The following is a 14,357-nucleotide window of genomic DNA, read 5'->3' as shown; positions in this document are numbered from 1 at the left end:
CCGGGGGGACATCCCATATGGCCAGCTGGTGGGGGATGCTGGCTATGCACTGGAACCATGGGTGATGACTCCCATCAGAAATGCACACACTGCCACGCAAGAATGCCATAATGAGGCACACGCAGAAACCAGAATCATCATAGAGTGTGTGTTTGGGATGCTGAAATAACAGTTCCATTGCCTGGACATATCTGGTGGAGGCTTGCAGTACTCTCCAGGCACGTGTGCCCACATCTTCATAGTATGTGCCATGCTACATAATATGATCCTGCTGAAACAGCTGCAGCAGGGACAGAATGGTGAAGGCCCTCACATCCCACCACCATTGCCAAGGAACCCACAGGCACAGAGGGACTCAGACCACAAACACCCTGTGCTAGCCCCAGTAGGCAGACGGAGGCATGCCCAGTATGCCCATGCCTTGGCAAAGAGGGAACACATAGCACACACACTGACAGTATAGGCACTCATGGACTGACATCCTTCTCCACCTGCACACACAGCAAACATGGATGGCACACACACACAACCACCTGTAAACTGTCATGTATAGGTGGTCTACTGTGTGCATCCTACATCAGTAGCCCTCAACTACTGTACACACAACCACCATTGGCACAAGGTAAGTCAATACCTGAACAGTAAGTTAAGCTATCAGCATATGTCCATACTGTATGTAGAGGTTCATAGATACATAGGTAGGTACATGCCCAACTGCCCGAGGCCACTCATAAGCATAGGCAAAAAGTGTCTGCTGTCCCCACCCCATTGATTACCTGACTGTCCCTCTGTGGAGCAGTGCCAATTGCGGGATCCCTGGGGTGTATCCACTGTTCCCCACCACTCTGCAAAGATTCCCTGGGGTGTTAGTGAGGGGTTTTGTATAATTTAATCAGGGATGTAGTTCCAAATAATGGGGAGTATCCCTGACAGGAATCTTCTCAGATGTGTACATGTTACATAGTATACCTTAAACATAGCTTGCATATATAGGTAGTATTCTACAGAATAATAAACATGTGGAACATACAACCACTGAAATGTGCGTTAATCATCTTTGCACTACCATTGCCTGCTCTGAGAGGTAAAATACCACTGCCAGGATTAGAACACGCAACCATGTACACAGTCTTCACAATAACATACTACTAAGCTACCTGAGATGTACCAATGGCAGTTGTGTAAATTGACAGCATAAAACACAAAAGGTGGGAATATGTGGAAATAGGACAAACCAGCATGTACCCAATGAAAGTTGTATGTTTTTTATATATATATATATATATATATATATAATATATATATATATATATATATATATATATATATATATATATATATATATATATATATATATATATATATATATATATATATGTATAGATAGACATAGATATATATATATATATATATATATATATATATATATATATATATATATATATATATATATATATATATATATATATATATATATATAGAGAGAGAGAGAGAGAGATATGTCGATATATGGGGATATACATATATATGTAGATATATAGATAGGTTAACAACATCTACATAACCATGGAGGTACATATAAATGGGATACCTACCACATACCGACTGGTTGACATACCGACGTGCGTAATCCTGAGGCTTAAGGTATGAAAGAACACAGTACGGAAACACCAGATGTGCGAGGTTTAAAATTACGATGTTAAGGGACAGTTAGTCAGTGCTTCTGGTGTTGTGGTTCAGGTAGGTTACTGTGTGTAAGTGTGTTTCTGAGGGCTGTAGTGTGTGTAAGTGTGTGTAAGTGTGTGTTCTGAGTGTGGTGATTGTTCTTGGGGGACTGTAATGTGTGGGTGTGGGTTAGCTTTGTGTGTCTGTTTGCACAACCTAGGAGGTAGAATATTAAAGTGGGGGGTGTGTGGGGCAAACACACCTACATGGGAGGGTGTGGGGGGGCTTGCCCAACTGCTCATACGTAGTGTAGGATGCTTTGTTTGGATGTGGTGGGTAGCAGTGTGTCTGTGTGTGTGTGAGTGTGTTCCATGTTCATGTTACTTTCGCGAGTTACTGTTGCTGTCGCTAATGTGGGGTATGGGAATCTGGGCCCGGTACTGTGGGCGTCGGAACTGTGTGGTTTCAGGATTCTGTAGGTATCCTAGATACAGCGGTTGAAGTGATCATATATGAGTATAACATGGACGATAGCAATCACACATTCCCCACGACCAACCTTTATGAACAAAGGATATGAAGAGTATATGCCTATACACTATTGCGAATATGTGCTATGGACATGAGCCATTGATAGTGTTACCACCTGTCCCACTTTGCGAGGGACAGTCCCTCTTTGGGCAGTTGTGTCCTGACCAAATATATTAAATGTGGCAAATGTCCTGGGATTGTAGGACATAATTATGTCCCATATGTAATGTAATAGTTGCATACAATAGTTCTTTCTGTATCTAAAATACCTACATGTTACAAGAAACAGGATTAGCAACTAAACTGCTACAAGGCTAAGCTTATATTTAGGCAAGAAATGAAAGTTCTATCCCTTATACTGACCATGGGTTTGTGTCGGCCTGTAAAATCCGATGTGTGTCCCAAAAAAGGTCCCACTATGGCCATATGAAAAGGTGGCAACCCTAGCCAAAGAGGGTCAGTCACCAACACAACTACAATGACTGCAAATACATATGACAGAAATACACAGCTTTCATGTAGCAACACTTTATTACATTCTGATGTACTGCCAAAAGGATTCAAGGACTAACATCACCTGCATGCTATACAGGAACCACTTAACAGTGGCTTAATAAATCAGCCTGCAATTACCATAGTATTAGTCCACTAAAGGATAGGTGTTCATATAGGGAAGGAATCCTCATGCACATATTGATTATGTATAAAAGCAGTTCCTACACACCTGCATCTGCTATGCACACCAACCAACATTACCCCCACACCCAAACAAACTACAATACAAACTGTAATAACATCACAAATCATTCACTCACTGTACGACATCTGCAGAAGCCTTAACATACCTTGTCAGAGACACACTAACATGGCCCTATGTGAAATAGTTGCTGTTATACAATGGAACAGCCGCTGATGTTACATGGTTTGTTTGTACTAATCCCGTTTCAGAGGGTTGTTTGTACACCGGGATGTGTTACCAATTACTGAGTAACAGCACAGTATGATACACATGTCCACCAAATCAAGGATGTCTGGTGAGCACACTGTAAACCACATAACAGTTCATGCATAGCCATACAGCCTTGAGCTGCCCAAATATCCTTGCCAGACTTAAACATCTGCAGAAGTATCAGGTACATACAAACTCTGCATAAGTAGCAATGTTCTGAAATATAACAGCTGTACTCACATGTAAAACAAAATCGTCTAGCCATTACACACAATCCATGGGAGTCATGAAGCTAATATATCTCTGTCTGTCTCCATATAGCTGTTGAAATACATCACAAACAACACATCCAGGCCATCTTCCTTGAAAGTAAGGCAAACGGACAACGCCCAAAAGGAGTACTTAGTTATACACCATGGTTGCCATGGTATCAGCTAATGGAGTAGCTGCACAGCTGATGTGCATCTAATTAACTACTTTGGAACACCAATTGGTGGTCAGGATACCACATGTTACCGATATTTAGCTAGAAAAGAATGGTTCATCACACATTCAAGCCATCCATATACCATATACCAGCAGAACGTTACAAAGAAGATTGAAATACAAACTGAAAAGGAATGAATCAACAGTCAACAACACCTCGGGTTACTAATAAGGTATGTAGAACACTCAGTATGTCTGTGTATGTCGTACCTGTTCTGTAATATTTAAAGTGCACACAATCCATATAGTGGAAGCAGTTATCTTGTAATGATGTATTGTTGAGCATAGTAATGCTTGTAGTATTTATGTGTGTACTGCTGTAGGTCACAAGGCAAACACTGCATACACCACAAGGGATGCTATATAAGGGCTTTAAATGCAAATATTCCTCACCAGCCGCTGTCAGTGGCAGGGCTGGTCCAACAAGTATGTGCTATAACAGGAGATAGTATATGTTGATATATTGTAACAGTAGCCATATGTATGGGTGTATTACTGAGAATAACATGTTGAAGGTTGTCCCACTGTGCAATTATGATTTGCATTGTGGGATATTGTGCCAATAACTGTGTAATGTACAGTATTGTAGGCAGATATGTATTACAAGTTACATAGCATTACTGTTATGTTAGGCAAACACTAGTTATGTCTATTGACATTTACAATACACAATAACAGGATGCATATGACTTGTAGTCACCCAACAGTTTATCAGCATGATAGCAAAGTAAAATGGAAGAGCTAGTTAACTATCCATGCACATAAGACATGTAATAAGTGCAAAGGTAGGTACTAGGCTGTCTTACCAAGGGTATTTATAAGCCTATAAATACGACCAACAAGCTGAAAAAACCAAGAAACTACTGAAAGTGCCGACTGCACACAATGAGAGAACACTTGGTAAAACCAAAAACAACTTTATTGTTGCAAACTATGAAACGAATAATCCCAGTGAAGGTAGCTCAAGTTCAAATGACCCGCCTTCATCAGACAATTAGTGAACAAGGGCAAATGCATTTTATACTTAACTGATGAAACAATGGGCCAATTATTTAAAGGCACATGAATAAATTAATAACATGAAGTAACTTCTTTAAAACACTTGAAAAGATAGAAAGTTAACAGCAACAATTAAAAAGCCATTACAGCCAATACTTTACATTGCTGTGTGACTTAAAATGAAATAGTATAAAACTTCTATGAACCAGAACAAATGTACTGGAAATACATAAAAGGTATTCTTTAAAGTAATGCAGCAGTACAATGAAAAACGGCTCCAAAAATTGACTGAAAACGATAATAATAGAGACCTAGGAAGGTGCTGGTATTTACCATACCTCTGTTGGCTCAAACACAATCCATGAAACTAAACAAAAAGAAAAAGAAAAAGGAAAAAGAACCCTTACAGGAATGTCTCCAAAATGAAACATTACTGAAAGTGCATATTAAACAATGTTTACCTAATGTAGGACAGCCATTTAAGAACACATTTTATTGACAAAGCCTCGTTGATACCAGGAAGAATGTGAGCCCTGGTCCTAATTTGCCATAGCAACTCATCAATTTCTAACCTGAGTTGCCATGGTCCACCCCTAATATCGATGTCCCTTTGTTGTAGGACGCAAAATTGAAAAATGTGCCCTGGATACTCAATACAGTGCCTAGCTAGGGCATTGGTAACATCTTCTTTAATGATAGCGTGTTGATGTTCATATATTCTACATTTGAACTTTCTTTCGGTTTTTCCAATGTAGAACACGTTACATACATTGCAAAGTGCTACATAAGTCACCGCTTTGGACTCACAATTATAATGCCCAGTTACCTTGTACTCCTTACCATTGATGTTAAACCTGCTCCCCACCTTGATATGTTTACATTGGGAGCATGCACCACATCTGAACATGCCACTAGGTCTGTTGGATTTTTGATGTAACCTTCTTTCGAAAATGCTTTTCATGTTCTCACCTCTTCTGTATGTGATCTTGGGTGATTCACCCAAAACCATACACAGGGGTTTATCATATTTGATAATTTCCCAATTTTTATTAACGATTTCTTTGATTTTCATAGCATCAAAGGAATACGTGTATAAAAAGCTGATCTTAAAAGTAGTCCTGTCCTGGTTATTGTCATCACCAAAAACTAACCTGTCTTGAGGTGGTATGGAATCATTAAAAGATGTTAATGTAACATTATTATGACCTAACAGTAATGGGACAAAGTGACCGGAGTCACGTTTATGTGTGACTTCTGTTACTACTTCAACTACTAAAGACCTTGGATAACCTCTTGCCAAAAACATTTTAGTTAAATTGCTACATTCTGCTTGAAAATCATCTTGGTCTGTTACCATCCGGGCGGCTCTAACTATTTGCCCCTTAACCACAGCTTTCTTCTGATGGTATGGATGGTTACTAGTGAAGTGTAAGAAAGCGTTGGAATAAGTTGGCTTTCTGTAAATCCGACTAATAAACCTTTGGTTAACACTATCCTTGATTAAAGAGATATCCAAATAATTAATCTCACAATCTTGGATATTGTAAGTGAATTCCAGAAAATCTGTTGTTTTTGTTATATTATCTATAAATGCTGGAATCAGCACTTTGTCCCCGTTCCAGATGCAAAGAATATCATCCTGGTAACGAGTGTACCAGGAGATATATTGCTTGAACAACTCATCCTTGAAGAGAAAAGTGGATTCCCAATAAGCAAGTACTGCATTAGCAAAAGTACCGCCACAAGGGGAACCCATGGCTACACCTGAAGTTTGTAAATAAAATTTCCCTTCGAAAGTGAAAAAATTGTTGGATAAAACAATCTCCAACAAAGTTTCAATAAGATTGATGGTGTCGTGTTCAGCATTTTTTGCCATCATAAACTCCCTCACCCACGCTAGGCCAATCTGTTGAGGAATGACAGTGTAGAGGTCTTTGACATCGATTGTGAGAAGGACCATGGTGTCGTTATATGTAAGCTTGTTGATATCACTAAGACATGACCATGAATCCTTACAGATGTGCTTCTCACTACCGATCAAAGGTTTCAGAACACTGTCAACATATTTTGCACATGCCTGAGTAATGGAACCCCTCCCATCTACGATGGGTCTAAATGGGGGGGCCTCCAGACTTTTGTGGAGTTTAGGGGTGCCAAAAAGTGCGGGGATTCTTGGGGCTGCCATGGTCAGGTATTTGAGAATATCTGAATCAATATAACCCTCCAGAAAAAGATCGTTAAGTATATTGTTGATTTTCTTATATGCACCTCGAATCTTACTGAGGGTAGCTAGTTCTTATAACCCCCCATTGCACCCTACCTTGCAATCATTTGAAAAAATGTGTGAGATGGACATGTGGGCCATTAAGAATCATGTCATGTATAACAGCCAGAAGAACCTATCTAATATTACTCCCTTAGAAAGGGATTTCATTCAGTTGATTAAAGATTGTCACATAAGAGCCATGAAACCAGATAAAGGTGGGGGCATGGTTTTTATGGACCATTACAGATACGTAGAATACATGGCTCAACACCTTGATTCCTCGGCCTACACAGTATCATCTCTTAACGAGATTCGAGGTGCATATAAGAAAATCAACAATATACTTAACAATCTTTTTTTGGAGGGTTATATTGATTCAGATATTCTCAAATACCTGACCATGGCAGCCCCAAGAATCCCCGCACTTTTTGGCACCCCTAAACTCCACAAAAGTCTGGAGGCCCCCCCATTTAGACCTATCATAGATGGGAGGGGTTCCATTACTCAGGCATGTGCAAAATATGTTGACAGTGTTCTGAAACCTTTGATCGGTAGTGAGAAGCACATCTGTAAGGATTCATGGTCATGTCTTAGTGATATCAACAAGCTTACATATAACGACACCATGGTCCTTCTCATAAGGGGAGTCAAAGACCTCTACACTGTCATTCCTCAACAGATTGGCCTAGCGTGGGTGAGGGAGTTTATGATGGCAAAATATGCTGAACACGACACCATCAATCTTATTGAAACTTTGTTGGAGATTGTTTTATCCAACAATTTTTCAAGGAAATTTTATTTACAAACTTCAGGTGTAGCCATGGGTTCCCTTGTATGTACTTTTGCTAATGCAGTACTTGCTTATTGGGAATCCACTTTTCTCTTCAAGGATGAGTTGTTCAAGCAATATATCTCCTGGTACACTCGTTACCAGGATGATATTCTTTGCATCTGAACGACAAAGTGCTGATTCCAGCATTTATAGATAATATAACAAAACAACAGATTTTCTGGAATTCACTTACAATATCCAAGATTGTGAGATTAATTATTTGGATATCTCTTTAATCAAGGATAGTGTTAACCAAAGGTTTATTAGTCGGATTTACAGAAAGCCAACTTATTCCAACGCTTCCTTACACTTCACTAGTAACCATCCGCATTCATCAGAAGAATGCTGTGGTTAAGGGCAAATAGTTAGAGCCCCGGATGGTAACAGACCAAGATGATTTTCAAGCAGAATGTAGCAATTTAACTAAAATGTTTTTGGCAAGAGGTTATCCAAGGTCTTTAGTAGTTGAAGTAGTAACAGAAGTCACACATAAACGCGGACTCGGTCACTTTGTCCCATTACTGTTAGGTCATAATAATGTTACATTAACATCTTTTAATGATTCCATACCACCTCAAGACAGGTTAGTTTTTGGTGATGACAATAACCAGGACAGGACTACTTTTAAGATCAGCTTTTTATACACGTATTCCTTTGATGCTATGAAAATCAAAGAAATCGTTAATAAAAATTGGGAAATTATCAAATATGATAAACCCCTGTGTATGGTTTTGGGTGAATCACCCAAGATCACATACAGAAGAGGTGAGAACATGAAAAGCATTTTCGAAAGAAGGTTACATCAAAAATCCAACAGACCTAGTGGCATGTTCAGATGTGGTGCATGCTCCCAATGTAAACATATCAAGGTGGGGAGCAGGTTTAACATCAATGGTAAGGAGTACAAGGTAACTGGGCATTATAACTGTGAGTCCAAAGCGGTGACTTATGTAGCACTTTGCAATGTATGTAACGTGTTCTACATTGGAAAAACCGAAAGAAAGTTCAAATGTAGAATATATGAACATCAACACGCTATCATTAAAGAAGATGTTACCAATGCCCTAGCTAGGCACTGTATTGAGTATCCAGGGCACATTTTTCAATTTTGCGTCCTACAACAAAGGGACATCGATATTAGGTGGACCATGGCAACTCAGGTTAGAAATTGATGAGTTGCTATGGCAAATTAGGACCAGGGCTCACATTCTTCCTGGTATCAACGAGGCTTTGTCAATAAAATGTGTTCTTAAATGGCTGTCCTACATTAGGTAAACATTGCTTAATATGCACTTTCAGTAATGTTTCATTTTGGAGACATTCCTGTAAGGGTTCTTTTTCCTTTTTCTTTTTCTTTTTGTTTAGTTTTATGGATTGTGTTTGAGCCAACAGAGGTACGGTAAATACCAGCACCTTCCTAGGTCTCTATTATTATTGTTTTCAGTCAATTTTTGGAGCTGTTTTTTATTGTACTGCTGCATTACTTTAAAGAATACCTTTTATGTATTTCCAGTACATTTGTTCTGGTTCATAGAAGTTTGATACTATTTCATTTTAAGTCACACAGCAATGTAAAGTATTGGCTGTAATGGCTTTTTAATTGTTGCTGTTAACTTTCTATCTTTTCAAGTGTTTTAAAGAAGTTACTTCATGTTATTAATTTATTCATGTGCCTTTAAATAATTGGCCCATTGTTTCATCAGTTAAGTATAAAATGCATTTGCCCTTGTTCACTAATTGTCTGATGAAGGCGGGTCATTTGAACTCGCCGAAAGCGCTTACCTTCACTGGGATTATTCGTTTCATAGTTTGCAACAATAAAGTTGTTTTTGGTTTTACCAAGTGTTCTCTCATTGTGTGCAGTCGGCACTTTCAGTAGTTTCTTGGTATTTATAAGCCTAGCTAAAGTGTGTTGGCTTTTGCCACCCCCATAGGTTAGTTCCCTGTGCCTCTGAATGGCAGAGCCATTAGTTCCCTGTGCCTCTGTCCAGCAGAGCCACTGCAGTGATCCCCGGGGTACATGTCTGTCTCCCATCCACATGTCAAGGTTTCCCTTGAAGAGTGCTTGTGAAGGGTCCTGCCTGGTGTACATTGGAATCATGTTCCAAAGCATGGGGAGTGTCTGGGTTAGGAATCTATCCGTCCAGCACTTCTTAGTCATTGCTGTGGTTAGGTATATATCCCTAGAGCATGAGGCTCTCAGAGGCCTCTGTTTAGGTGGAGCATATCCAGCAATACTGGGTTGGACATGGGCCTTGTATGTCAAGCAGAGATCACCTGTGAGTATGCGGTATGCAACAGAGTACAGCTGGAGATTCTTAGGTTGGGTGCATAGGTCATCTGTTTGACTTCAGTAATCCTCTTGGTGTGGTACTGTTGTGGTCTTCTAAGCTGTTGCAGTTGTTTTGTAAGGTATATCCCAAATGGGGTGTTGTATCCTTTAATGGGTCTAATCATGGGTAGAGAGGCACAATGGCCTCCTTTGATCTGGATGCGAACCCATTCGAGATTAGGGGGGCCATGTAGAAGCTTATTCTAACCACCTTGTCATTATAGGTATCAAAGGAGAGATTGCTATCTACTGGGGTTCCAAGATCCCTTATTACCTTTTCTGTATGTAGGGGACTAGCACCTATGTGGTAGTCCACAGGTAATTAGTTATATCCAAAGGGGATGACTATGCACTTTTTGGCATTCAGCTTGAGGCCATGATATTGACACCAGGTATCTGTCTCAGTGCGATCCTTCCAGAGGGTGTCTGTAACAGCTGGGAAAACAATTATGCCCCCTAGTTTGCAGTCGTCTGCAAACCTTTTCAGCCAAAGCCCTCCTGTGCTTGCCTGTACATCAGATAATTATATACCGAAAATGAGGGGTCCTAGGACTGAGCCCTGGGGGACACCAATTGTAACTTGTATACAGTATGACCTAGGGCATGCAACTCCCACTGTGTGGGTTCTGTCCGTGAGCCACTTTGCAAACCATCACATGATGTAGGGGTTAATGTTCAGGTGGATGGGTATGTTGATAATACCAGAATGAGGAATGGTGTTGAAAGCCTTTGAGAGATATAGGTAGGCTGTGTGGACCTCCTTACCCTCATATATTGCCGTGGTAACTGTCTCTAAGAAGTCCACCAGGTTTAGGAGGCATGTTCTGCCCTTAACAAAGCCAAATTGGGAGGGGTGAAAGGTTTGGAGACACCCAATGTCTCTGTGACTGAGATCCATGATGTGATCCATAACCTTGCAGACCAGGCTAGTCAGGCCCATAGGGCAATAGGTCCAGTGGTCCATTGTGGCGCCACCTTTGTGGAGTGGGATAACTGGTGCTGTGTGCCATTCAGGGGGCATTAAGCCCGATGCGAGGCTATTATTGAACATGGTGCATAGGTGGGGAGCCAGTACATTCTGAAGTTCATGTAAAATGCAGCCTGGGATGTTGTCCGGTCCCATGGATGCTGTGTTATTGGCTTTAGAGTGTGCAGCTTTGAGAGGAAGGGGGAAAGGTAGCACTGAACCTATCTGCCAGGATGTTGGCAATATCAGTTGGTTCTGTAATGTCCATGCCTCTGTGCTGTAACTCAGAGCAGATCTGGGTGTTGACATTGAGATATTTGACATAGCTATAGAATGCTTTGTGGTTGTTGTTGGAATTAGTGGCGGTTTTGTTTTCGTAGCTAGCTTTGGAGGATCTTATAAGTGATCTCACCTTCTTACTGAGGTTGACCAGGGAGCTCCTCCACACATGGGATTGTACTCTCTTTTGCAACAGTGTCTTCCTCCTGTAGTACAGTTTGTTTATGGCAGGGGACCACCAGATTGGTTTCCTTAATTAGGAGTATAGTGTCTTGGTTCTGTTTGGGATAGCACAATCCATGCACTTGTGTAAGTGCTTATAGAGTGCATTTGTGTAGGATTCAGCAGTTAAAACAGTATTGTCCATCTGCATGGATGTCATGACATTCACCACGTCTGTCTTAAGAAGCATGAAGTTGGCTTTGTAGACATATTATACTGTGGTTCCCTTAATGGGGGGTGGGAGCGGGATGTAATGAGTGCTATAGTAATTAGTAGCTTATGTAGTGCTTACAAGTTCTGAACAAGTGCTGAGCATGAATAAACAATCCAGATAGGGTCTTGGATAACATAAACGCACTTCCCCCCAATAGGTACACAATCATATATCCATGTACACCCCAGGGCCCCTGTACCCACAACTATGCAGGTACAAGCTGCACTCAGGCTGCATGGGACCTGTCCACATCACAGGTTGTATCGTACACATATGGCAAAACAAGATGCTCTCCACGTACACATCATGTAAAACATAGCTCCATGTCAGGCTGCGTACACACTGAATGGTGCACACCAACAGGTATCACAACCCAGAAAGGGGAAGACACCACTGATAATGGGAAGTACTGCACTACTACCCTGCTGAGTCTGGTCTGAAAGGCCATGAACCTTGATCAAATAATTGATGTCAGCAGTACAGATGTAGATGACAATAAGGTTGATTTCACACTGCATATCATAACCTTGCCAGGTCATAGGACATCATCACACATACTGTGTTCCACCTACACTCGGTATACTAGATGTACATTCCTATGTCACAGGAGTGTTTTGCAATGGGACTGCTGACAGAACCAACACTACAGAAGGTGTCTGAATAATACATGCTCATCACACCAGTGGCAGCTAGAGTAAGACAGGGTTAATTAATTGTATTCCCCCTCATTGTAATCCATTCCTCACAGACAAACAGAAGGCATCTGCCTATTGAAGTATGCAAATGACTATGACCTAGGAGCAATAGCTGACTCAAGAGTGTTGTGGACAACATACAGAAGGGGCTTTGTGGGTGAGGTGTGTGTGACATATGGCCACAATATGACTGCTACATATTGCATTGTCACCCCTATGTTAATAACCCTGTAACCCATGAACTACCACCTAGCGGGCAACATAATGGACACGTGTGTAAGGGATGCAGCTGGGCAGTTGTCTTTCCTGTGATAGCTACGTCACCACACCTGTCAGGTAGTCATATGTGGCAACCCTAATAATAACAGGGTGCCATCCATGAATATAGAGATCATTGTCCAGCCATACACAACACTCAAGTGACCCATATCAGTCCACATATTTTCTTTAAGGGGTATTGGCCATGTGCAGATAGCCTATACCAGCCTTCCCATTCCCCATCTCCACTATTTAGCATGATGCATACCCTGAATAAATCCATGCCCAACCCAGTGATGTTGGACATGCAACATGTACACATCCTGATCTCAAACACATACTTCATGGACATCCACCTTCCACATGCTGGACAGATCCTTGTCCCATACACTTTACATAGTCCTACCATACTATGCAATCCTGTCCATCAAAGCTGCACATCGCTCCCCTCTCAGACATAGTATGATGACCGCATGGTAAATGTATCATTAACCCTGTGGATCAGTAATGTGGCACTGCTCCACCTGGCCCCAGAGACCCACCTGTTGGCTACTTCCAGGTAACTGTTCATCCTAGATTCATACATGGCCTATGGCATATAGCCTAAAAGTTGACTTTGACTGTACATGCTATAGTTGATATCGATCCCTGCAAATACCATCTGGCTAGCCAGTGTCCCATGTGTATCACATGTGTAACACAGGTGATACATGGCAGGATGATGAATTGCTGTACAGTACCGTGTAGATGTATATGGCAGAACACATACATGTAAAACCTTATGTGAGGATGTCTGCAGGGTCACAGGTCATGTATGTTAAGGCAGTGTAAGTCTTTATATGTGACATATACACAACATCAAGGTCGACTGGATTAATGTGGACACATCCAGCCATGTGCTGATAGGTAAGAACACCAGTACAGGCAAACAGACATGCCCACATCAAGACAGCATCCACATGGAGTATGAGCAATGTAATCAGGTGACACACACACACACACACACACACACACACATATATGGTGATAATATCCACTCGTGATTGAATGTCACGTGTGTGACACAAACATGTCAGTGTCATGTAGATTTGCAAATACAACTATTTAAACGTAATAAATGTGATACACATGTATGTTCAGCTGTAGCTCTGTATGTCTCTGTGAGTTACTGTGACCTGTCTCCATCATTATGTCTTCCAGGTATGCCACGTGCAAGGCTACCCCCTTTTACCCGCTTGGAGGATGAGGCCATCATCCCTTACCTACTTGACAATCATAATATCCTGTTCAGCCATGTGCCACAGGATGCACAGCAGCGGGATGCCCTGTGGATGGAACTTTGCAGGAGGGTTAATGATGTGAGTGGCCACAACCGCACATACCAGCAGGTGTGCAGACACTGTACAGACCTCATTAGATGGGCAAAACAATGTGCAAATGCAATTGCCAGGGAACAAGGTGCAACAGGGGGTGGACCACCAACCCAGCCCCCACTCACACGTACTGAGGAGCTACTGGCCAACCTGGGGACACCTGCAGAACCACATCCACAAGCCTTAGCCAATATTGTGAAGGTGGGTGTCTCTCAACCACTGAGTCAGGAGTTGCCTGGTAAGTCAGTACTGCACCTATATCAACTATATTCCATATAGTTGCATGTGT

The sequence above is a fragment of the Protopterus annectens genome, chromosome 6.part0 (assembly GCF_019279795.1).
Source record: "Protopterus annectens isolate FY-2018-M chromosome 6.part0, PAN1.0, whole genome shotgun sequence".
Taxonomy (NCBI): Eukaryota; Metazoa; Chordata; order Ceratodontiformes; family Protopteridae; genus Protopterus; species Protopterus annectens.
This window is presented reverse-complemented; position numbering follows the sequence as displayed.